General features: G+C 39.7%; 1 long non-coding RNA gene across 1 annotated transcript; it reads left to right on the forward strand.

Moving 5' to 3' along the window:
• The first annotated feature begins 2,880 nt into the window (after positions 1-2,880).
• LOC141377949 (uncharacterized) lies at positions 2,881-6,173 on the forward strand. The gene is made up of 2 exons (XR_012391163.1): positions 2,881-4,809; positions 4,974-6,173. It is a non-coding gene; the product is annotated as an uncharacterized lncRNA (long non-coding RNA).
• The last annotated feature ends 3,106 nt before the right edge of the window (positions 6,174-9,279 follow it).

The raw sequence follows: 9,279 nt of genomic DNA on the forward strand, positions 1-9,279 counted from the left end.
TATCTTTGGGTGAGCTGTTCCTCTAATAGTTCCTCTCCTTCAAGAGTTTCTGTTGGACATGAAATAAGATGTTGACAGATTGACACAGGTAAGGGCGTTCGGGAGTTTTTCAGGAAAGCACCGTTCACTGGTAAATTCTGACGTCATTAAGCAGAAATGAGCTGTAAATGGTGGTGCTTGTGTTTGTAAACACACGAAGGAGTCATGTGGTTTCACTTCTGTTTAAACTTTAGCCTATCACCAGCTGCATTTGACCCAGAGACAGACCGAAATTCTACAGGGAAAGAGCCACTAGCGTCTGAAGGCAGCTGTGAACAGCTTGCATCTGACAGCATTAACTCTGCGGATGGATAGAAAAAGGATAGGAGAAATAGTAATGTTAGTAAACACATGAACTAATGGACCATTATTCTAAAGCAGGGGTGTCTAAACTCAATCCTGGAGGGCTGATGTGCTGCATATTTGAGGTCCAACCCCAATTAAACACACATGAAGCTGCTAATCAAGCTCTCTAGGTATACTAGGGCTGCGTCCGAAACCGCCTACTACTCAGTAGGTGCTGCATTTGAATTTAAACGTACGACTCTGCCGTTAGTAAAGTGCGCTCTATACAGTATGAATGTGAGCAGTATGAATGGAATTCAGACGTACTACATCCGCCATTTAGACATAGTCACGTGACCTACCTGCGTCAGTTGCGTCGCCTCAATTTCATTCATGAATTCTCTCGCGGGGCATTATGGATAGCACAGCTTGCATAGGGTGCGCACTTCAGAATCTCGTCGGAAGTGGTAAGTCATCCGGGTACATCTCGCATACTGATTTTCCAATTCTATGGCTGTGTCTGTAACTGCATACTTCCATACTATACAGTACGCTAAAATCAGCATGTGAGCCGAGTAGTATGTTTGAATTCATAGAATTCGAAAACCAGAACGCGAGATGTACCCAGATGACTCACTACTTCCGACGAGATTCTGGAGTGCGCACCCTATGCAAGCTGCGCTATCCATAATGTCCCGCGAGAGAATTCATGAATTGGAGTAGAGCGCCGCAACTGACACAGGTAGGTCACGTGACTATGTCTAAATGGCGGATGTAGTACGTCCGAATTTCATTCATACTTTTCACATTCATACTGTATAGAGCGCACTTTACTAACGGCCGAGTCGTACGTTTGAATTCAAATGCAGCACCTACTGAGTAGTAGGCGGTTTCGGATGCAGCCTATGAATTCGGACATGCTACTTGGCTTGCATACTGATTTTAATGTACTATATAGTAAGTAAGTATGTGGTTTCGGAAGCAGCCCCAAATCTTCCAGGCAGGTGTGTTGAAGGAAGCTGGAGCTGAACTAGGCATGGGTCCGTATAAGATTCTGACGGTATGATAACCTTGGATAAAAACATCATGGTTTCACAGTGCCACGGTATTGTGGTTACTGCTCTAAATGATCTTCATATTAAATGTCTGGGTAACACAAGCACAAACCTTTTTCCCTTTTAAACACAATATATTTTATTTAGTGAAAGATTTAAATTGTTTTGTAGCTGAATACTCCAGATGAATCCCTGACTTCTGCTGTCTTTGCTTTAAACACAGCGCTTTATTCACTATTTAAAACAGGATCTGTTTTCTGCTGGAGATACTGCTGTCCTGAAAAATAAAAGCCAATAAAAATCTTACACACACCTTAGGAACGGTATCACAGAACATTTTGGCGGTTTTAAAACCTTGACATTTCCAAACCGCGGTCTACCTTGAAAGCGGTTATCATCCCATGCCTAAGCTGAGCTACGCAGTACACCAGTCCTCCAGAACCATGTGGCCACCCCTGATCTAAAGTATCTCCAAACATCTTCTTTCGTGTTCAGCAGACGCCCCGACAGGCTTTAGAGCTGAACGGTGGATAAACATGAGCTCTTGGCTTTAAATGCTCTGTGTTGGGTGTGATTGGAGGGTGATCAGACGCTGGTCTTCATTATGGTGATGCTCTCCAGTGTTCCTGAGCTCTCCTGCAGGTAGATGTAGACGCCGCATGCAGATCTGACACTCTCCACACGCATGTTTGCTCATTTTAGACTTGACTAAAGCAGACGCGCTGCTGCCCTGTGCTGCTGTGTATTCATCAACACATAATCGGACCAAATCTGAGAATACAGCTCAGCTTTAGCATCCGTCAGCGCTCATTCCCTGTGTCCAGTGCTGGAGAAGTGTTATAAGCTGTTTATTAATCACTGTACACAGTTAAACAGCTGACTCGATTCTAAAAGTGGAAGGAAACTTGCTGCATGGGTTTTGTTTTTGTTTGAGTTGACTCAGTTTTTAACTCAAGTACTGTGAAGACTGGAGGTAACCCATGTGTGTTGTTGGGTTGTTTTCATCCAGTCTGCACTGATTTTGAGCCTTCAGCTTTCTCTGTGTTTCAGCAAATGTGATGATTTTTCCTGACTAATCTTATTTTGATTAAATCACCCCTTGACGTTAGATGGTGCTACACAACTTTAAGCTTCCGACATCCGCTTATAACACAGAAGATGAGGAAGAGAGGATGTTCACACGCTTGTTGTTAAAGTTACTGGTGACTGGAACAAGCATAGATGGTTAAAGCAGCAGCTCTAGCGATGAAGACATGATGATTGTTCACAGAGCAATAAGCAGCTTCACGTTCATATCGCCTCTGGGCGTCTTCTTCAATGTGCGCTCGCATTGACAGTTTTGCGCTTGAGCGCCCCCAAGTGCTGTTTAGCGTAACTGATTGGTGGAGAAGGTTTTGCATCATAACACAAAAAAACGAGCATGAGGCGTTTCTTTAAAAATGGAGATTTTACGCCTGCCGTTGTAGCGGTATTTGGCTAATAAAGTGAGTTGGGCGCCAGGGGTTAACAAAAAACCCCACTACAGTTTCTTAAATGATTCAATTAAATGAAAATTTAAGTTTCAACAGATGCATGATTTAATAAAAACCAAATCAGATATTCAATCATCAAACAGATCAATAAATTAATAAAGAAGAAAACAAAAAAACAAACTTTAACTTCAACACATTGTAAGTAAATCCATAAACCAAACAAACTTAAATTTCCAGGCCCAGGCACAATACCTATTAATTACCTTTTACAAACTAAACCATCAACGGGTGATACATCAACCAACCATAAAGAAATAAATCAAATAAACCACTTCTAAATATACAACAACCAATATAAATCAAATTCCCACAAACATAATATTTCAAGTTCAAATCAAATCAATCACACATTCAAGAACCTATAGAACTCAGTTGTACACTTTACACATAGTAGATATTCCATTTGTGCACGCTGAATCAATTGCACATTCAATGCACTTGAAATGTCTCGTTCGTATACGCTAAAGTAGATTTTCCATTTGTGCACACTGAAGCAATCGTGAACTCAATGCACATTCATATGGTTGCTCTACCATCTCAATAAATCTTTTGGACATACATACACATTTACAAGTTAACCAAAACAATATAAATCAAAGAAGAAACATTTGCTTACCTGATCACCCGTCGATGCTACTGGGCCCAGAAAACTGCAACACAAATCCCGATCACGATAGTGATCAAACATTCAAACAAAAGAAAAAGAAAACCCAAAACAAATAGGCAACTCGAGCGCCAAAAAACAAAAATAAACACGCGCCTCACTCCACAAACAAATCCGAGCGCATAAAACGTTCACCACGCATCGCAAATACAACCTCCGCCAAAATCATAAACTCTTCCATTCATAAATGTTGCCGCGTCAACGTCCGTTGGTGTGCACGATCACATTGGTGTCTTTTATTTAGTCACAAGATGTTAAACGACGACGAAAAACACGAGCAAAATAGCGTCCCAGGCCTTAATTTGTACAATTTAGTACGATTTGCTCATCACCCAATGACGGTTGGGGTTAGGGGTGGGGTTTTTTGCCACTCCCCCTTTTTAAAATCGTACATTTTCGTATGACTGAACTCGTAGGAATTAGTTCGAATAAGCCACTAAACTGACAAAACGTAAAATACTTACGTTTTCTCGTGAGATCAGGCTGGGATAACACGAAAAAATGAAGTGATGTTTGAACAGTTTGTCGTCAGTATGGCAAGTCGGACACCTTTCGTTCAATAATTTCGAACTGCATTATAGTCATTAAACATTTATTAACATTTTTTTTTTTTAATATTGAAATTCTAGATTCACAGACTTTATTTTTGACTCGTTATTTAAAATAAAAAGTGAAAATTTTTCCTGGGCAAGTAAAACTCTGACTCATTTGCCCAATCAGACCAGAGGAACAGATCCTTAGCGCTGAGCCCTGGGTTTAGTTTTACTTGGTTTGACGAACCAGTCAACATAACCTCTGTCTTTTTCGTGTTCAGACACATTTTTGGCACATCTATTTTTTAACTCTTAAACACAGTGCTCCAAATGTGTAACGGCTGACAGACCACCAGGTTTGGTGTGAATGATTATTCGCTGTCATATCTGCTGTCATGGCTTTACAATCAATAAATGTGATTATAATGAAAGTCAATGGGGCAAAAGCAGCACCAACTTCACCAAAGAGGAGTCAAACTGAACAGTGCGCAAGGGTTAAATTGAGTCAACTCAATAAAAGCTGCGCAGCGAGTTTCCTTACAGTTTGAAGTTGAGTCTATGCTGTTTTATTACAGTCATCCATCCATTCCACTGCAATTCATCTATGCTTTTAAAGGGGTCATGAACTGAGCATCTGTCTGCGCTCCCGTCATAGACATTCATTTCTAAATGATGCTTATTTTTAACCTCCTAGTCCAGGGGTGTCCAAACTCAGTCCTGGAGGGCCGCTGTCCTGCTGAGTTTACTTCCAACTTGCTTCAACACACCTGCCAGGAAGCTTCTAGTATCTGAAGAGCTTGATTAGCTGCTTCAGGTGTGTTTGATTAGGGTTGGAGGTCAACTCTTCAGGACACCGGCCCTCCAGGACTGAGTTTGGACACCCCTAGGGCTTGAGTGTTTACATATGTCAGGGGTGTCAAACTCAATTCCTGGAGGGCTGAAGCCCTGCACAGTTTAGTTCCACCCCTGCTCCAACACACTTACCTGTAGGTTTCAAACAAGCCTGAAGGACTCAATTAGTTTGATCAGGTGTGTTTAATTAGGGTTGGAACTAAACTGTGCAGAGCTGCGGCCCTCCAGGAACTGAGTTTGACACCTGTGACATATGTGGACAGCACGCTTTAGCTCTTAAGAGTTTATTTAAAATACTTTGAAAGTTTAATATTTGGTTTTAGACATACAGTGTCATCATGCAGCATATGAAATGTCCCAAACCCTATTTTTAACTGTCCAAAATGGGAAAACAATGTTGTTTTTACTCTCTGATAGTCAAAACATGTTAATTGTATATGTTATATATGCATTACAAAACAGTCAGGAAAAAGGGTTTTCTGTACAGTGGCACCACGAGCCCACATATATGGACATCATTTTTCTCTAAAAGTACATCATATCAAAACATGATGCTCGAGTTTTATTCTAATTAGGTCCCAATAAGCCCAAATAGCAAAGAAAAAATTAAAAATGCATGTAAAAACCAGCCTGAGCCTCAAGAGGTGACTGTAATCAGTGGAGCAGCTCATGACCCCTTCACCGCTCTGTCGCTGTATGCATTGTGGCTCGTCTCTGATCGTGCAGCCGGTGTATGTGAATGTAAATCGGCCGAGGCATGCTTTAGTGGAGAAATCATTTCCACGAGCAGACTGAAGCACACGTGTCGATCAGGACAGACTTCTGAAATAAAGGGGCCAACTTCATGATCCACAGCACCCACTGCAGATGTCCACGACGATCACGTTTATACCTGCTGTTCCGGGAGTCTTTTATACGTGTGTGTCGCCTTGCTGGTCAAGCCTGGATTGATGTGAAAAACACTTTATTTAGTTGATTGTCGAGGGCTTTCCAGAGGACCATGGTGAATGTTTATAAAGCAGCTTGCCTCTTTTTTTTTTACACTGATGTTTATTTATTTGTTATTTAAGGCTAGCCTAATGTGCTCAACAGTTTCACATGTATTTCTGATATATATATATATCTCTATATATATAATAGCCAAGAGTGAGTAGTTTTATTGGTGTGTATGATGTAATAAAGCACATATTAATAAACTAATCTGTGTCTTTGATGAGTCCTCAGTCTTATTTTTATGCATATATGGAACTGATAATAATACATTTATTTATTAATAAATAATTATAAATTATATACACTACCTGACAGAAGTCTTGTGCTGGATCCTCCAGTTGTAAGTACAGATAGTAACTGGTCTCTAGTTGATGATGTGTAAAAGATGCAGAAGGTGGATTTCTCTGCTGGATCATCTGTTAATCTGCATCAATCATCACCAATACTGCAGAAGACCTGCTGGAACCAGCATGGAGCCAAGATTCACACAGAAATCAGTCAAGTTTGGTGAAGGAAAAAAAACATGGTTTGGGGGTCATTCAGTATGGGGGCGTGCGAGAGATCTTCAACATCAACAGCCTGAGGAATCAAGACATCTGTGCTGCCCATTACATTACAAACCACAGGAGAGGGACAATTCTCCAGCAGGATAGCGCTCCTGCTCATACTTCAGCCTCCACATCAAAGCTCCTGAAGGACAAGCTGCTCCAGGATTGTCCAGTCCAGTCACTAGACATCAACATTATTGAGCTGATGAAGGATAAGCTGGTTAAGATGAACACAGAGACTCTTGATGAACTCTGGGATCCTGCAAGAATGCTTCTAGTTCTTAAAACTCAGGCCACAAGACTTAAGTCAGATAGTGTATGTGTGAAAGACCAGGGCCCGGTTTTTCAAAAGGTTTTAAATTGAAATTCAAATTGATCCGGATTTAGTAATCCTGTTTTTGCGATCTGTGATCAGGTAATCCAGCTTACTTTTTGAGCCAGTTTTTCAAAGCAACATCGGATTGGATCAATCTGATCCGGATAGGAACTTTTCAGGATCACTAAATCTGGATTACCAGTGCTCAATCACAATGTAGATAGACAGGCCTGTGTAAAGAGCAACAAATATAATAGCCAATGTGGGGTCAATATAACTTTATTTTTATTTGAAATGAAAACTAAGAAAATTTAATGAATAATAAAATAATAATAATAAAAACAAGAAAAAGCCCACCCCATCCTCTTCCAGCAGTCCGCTCATCTGAGACCTACAACACTGTACATTGAGGATATTTATAATAAGTTTCAAACTTAGATGTAAATAAAAAAAGACTTAATGTCAAAAACTCCACAATAATCTCAGACTTCCTCATCTGATGTGGAGAGAGCAGCTTGTCTGAGCGTAGCCTTTTGGAAGCAGATCTCAAGTCTGGCCTTGGTTTGCTGCAGTTTGGTCAGAGTCAGTTGTTTCTCTGCCAGATGAAGCTGTGCTTCTGCCCTTTCAGTCTCTTTTTGCAATTGTTGAAAGAGAAATCTAAAGTCATCGCCATTCTTTGCATTTTTCTTTCTATTTTTGGTTATTTTGTAATCATTGCATGCATCACTAATAAATATTCTAAAAAGTAAAATATTTTCCATTGTGCTGAATATATATATCAATTAGTGACAGAATAAAATGGATTGTTTTTGGTCAGTTTTGGCAGCTGTTTGGGGGATTATTTTATGAGGCCAAACTCTTTCTACTTTTCTGTAGGCCTATACTGAAAGGCTGAATACGTTAAAGCCAATAATCACTACAGCCTGATGGATGAACAAATAAATTTAAAACCTTATGAATAAATATCTCGTAAGATACTGCATGATCCAAAAATAGTATTATTTAATACATTTTTAAAGTTTTCATTACATTTTAGGCATGAAATCCACGCTGAATCCACCCTTCTGATGGGATCAGTTTAATCCAGGTTTTTTGGATCAAAGTGATCCAGATCCTACAAAAAAGGTCTGAAAAACCTAAACTAAAGATTTGATCCGGATCAAAACCATGATTGGATTACGTGATCTAATCGAATCTGATTAGGTAATCCATTTTTTTTTGAAAAACCCATTTTCAAGATTTGATCCAATCCCTTATCCAAAATCCTAGTGGATTACTTTTGAAAATCTGGGCCCTGAAGTACAATATTGATGTCTACATCAGTTAAATGTGTGACGTGTATATACTGTTTTAAATAAAATAAAAGTGTCCACTTTAATGCTTTAAATAGTGAAAATAAAATTTCTAAATACACTCAAAAGTGCTGGGTTATTCCAAACTGATAGTAGGGACTAACACAACTGCTGGGTTAGTTTCTTTAAATTAAACGAATAGGACCAAATTAAACCCAATGTTTGGGTTAGTCCATATTTTACCCAATTTGGGTTGACATAACACAGCATTTTGTTCTGAGTATGCGTAAATTGTTCATCATCGTTCAGCATAGTCTGGGTCAAAATGAATCACTTTCGAGATCTACTTATTAAAATATGACACATATTAAGCGATGATACTAATTCGGCATGAAACATAGACTTTATTTCAGTATGTTGATTTCCCACTGAAACTGAATATTGAGTAGGGGGTGGGGCTTCATTTTGCATATGTAATTAACACAGGGGCGTGGTTAGGAATATTGTGGCTGAAGCGTCAAACTGACCCCAGCAGAAGGTCTAATAAAAAAGCACTCAGACTTTGATAATTAACAAAGTATTTAATTTCCAGAGTTTTAGTTTTCAGTTCTTAACTTTTAATTACTTTAATTGTTCATATGATGAAAAACAACTTGGGCTAAACATTATAAATAAACTGAATATTTTAAGGTCTAGCTGTGATAGAGTTAAAAATAAATAAGATGAATTGATTAAGATGGTGGCCTCACTGCAAGAAAGTCTCTGGTTTGAGTCTCGGCTGGGTCAGTTGGTGTTTCTGTGTGGAGTTTGCATGTTCTCCCCGTGTTGGCGTGGGTTTCCTCCGGGTGCTCCGGTTTCCCCCACAGTCCAAACACATGCGCTATAGGGGAACTGATCAACTACACTGTCCATAGTGTATGAGTGTGTGTGTGTGTGTGTGAATGAGTGTGTATGGGTGTTTCCCAGTGATGGGTTGCAGTTGAAAGGGTATCCACTGCGTAAAACATGTGCTGGATCAGTTGGCGGTTCATTCCACTGTGGCGATACCAGATTAATAAAGGGACTAAGCCGAAAAAAATGAATGAATAAATAAATATATAGCGTTGTGTGTGTGTTGACTTTTATTGTGAAGCGGGACTTTTATTGTGGCGCGGCTCCGTCTGACGCGCT

This window comes from Danio rerio, chromosome 15, assembly GCF_049306965.1.
Source record: "Danio rerio strain Tuebingen ecotype United States chromosome 15, GRCz12tu, whole genome shotgun sequence".
Classification (NCBI taxonomy): Eukaryota; Metazoa; Chordata; class Actinopteri; order Cypriniformes; family Danionidae; genus Danio; species Danio rerio.